The sequence below is a fragment of the Nicotiana tabacum genome, chromosome 1 (genome assembly GCF_000715075.1).
Source record: "Nicotiana tabacum cultivar K326 chromosome 1, ASM71507v2, whole genome shotgun sequence".
Taxonomy (NCBI): Eukaryota; Viridiplantae; Streptophyta; class Magnoliopsida; order Solanales; family Solanaceae; genus Nicotiana; species Nicotiana tabacum.
Window position 1 is genome coordinate 123,478,421 of NC_134080.1, and position 1,801 is coordinate 123,480,221.

Consider the following 1,801-nt stretch of genomic DNA (forward strand, 5'->3'; position numbering starts at 1 on the left):
AAATACTTGTGAATGTTGCAAGCAAAATGATCCCTGACTCACAATTCACTTAGCAGTCAATAAAACAGTCAAGTTTCAACAGTAAAATGCCAAGAATCTAGCGAATTCAAGCTTGGTCAATGTTCTAAAATTTGACAGACCACTTTGACAACACATGAACATCCACTGGAGGAGACAAATAGTTCTTGTTCAAACCAAAAAAACTGGACGAGCTTACAAAATGGGAACCAATGAACTAGTCATTTAAGCCTTAACCAATTGATTAATCCATCTCCAGTAGAAGAAACAAAGCACAAATGGTCATGTATTCTGGATAGAGGTGCAGATTTGCTTGAATATGATACGCAAACTAAAATGCTAAACTCATATTTGAACTCTAAGTAAACTACAAGAACTCCCTATAAGTTATCAAACAAATGCCCTGAGTGATCCTATTTCAAATTAGCATATACGAACATAGGCTATTGATAATCACCCATGAATGTACCAGTTATTGAGTATCAACAGCAGTAACAAAACTATGAACAACCACTCAATGCGACGACAAACCAGACAAGACGGAATCAAGATAAAGGCTACAAAATATTCAGCGATCTCACAAACTTCAAAACATCACAAACAGACTACTCGACCCAGGGAACTACACAAGGAATTAGATCAGCTATTTCAATTTCTTAAAGCCGTGTGATCAGTCCTTTAATAGCAGGAGTCAACCAGATTCGAAGTTAGAATATACCTCTAACACAGAGACAAAATAGAACACATCCACATCGAAGAGAATTCATCCACAATCAACAACATTCAAAACCCGCAAAATCTGACTCTACTAACATGCTAATTCAATCATCTTGTCCCAAACTCTCATCATATGTTAACCACATCAAAGCAACAATAAGAGAAGGAGTCGGAAAGTGAACCTGAAATTGGAACCTCTCGATTAATAATACTTCAACGGCTACAATAATTTGCAGAAGATGAGTTTGAACAGAGGATTGCAACAAGAACCGCAAAACAACTTCGAATCGGCACTTTGACTCAAATAGGCGACGAACTCAGAACCGAAGCTTCAATCAAAATCTATTTCTGAACATTACAACCAGAAGAAGAAACTGAAATGTTTTTTTGGTATTTCCTGATTTTTTCGAAAATGGAACAACACTCGAACAAAAACCAAACTCAAACTTCAATCCATTTGTATGTTGTAGCAGAGATTGAAATCCAAAGTAGCAATAGAAATTTATATATATATATGAAAACGAAAAAAAAAAGAATCAAAGAGAAGAATCTGGAAGTCAAAATTAAAACCCTATAACCCTTTTCTTCCGATTTTCTGATTTTTCTCCCCCCTCAAGACTGTCCGAAAACTCCAAATATATAGCTCTCTCTCGAAACTTCTCTCCTTCTTCAACAAGAAACCCCCCAAAACCCGAATTTGCCCTCAAATCAATTCCGAAAATCCCCTTTCACAAACAAAAATTGGAAAAATGGAGACTTTGGACAAAAACCTTCATCCAACGGTTCCCATTTCTCCAAGATTTATTCAAGGGTCTTGGATTTGCTTCAAATCGAACGAAAAATAAAGGAAAACGCATGAATCTAATGGATATGATGAGGCTTGTACGGAGTGTGTGACGTGGAAGAAGGAGATGAGAGGAGAGGGGGACCAACGAGTGAACTCGTCGGGTTTGGATGAGTTCCGGCGAGTTTAGAGGCGGGCAGAGGCATGTGGAGAGGGCGCCGTTTGGGTTGGGGTCTTTAGGTTTAGGGTTAGAGAAATATTTAACTTTTATATGATGGTGAG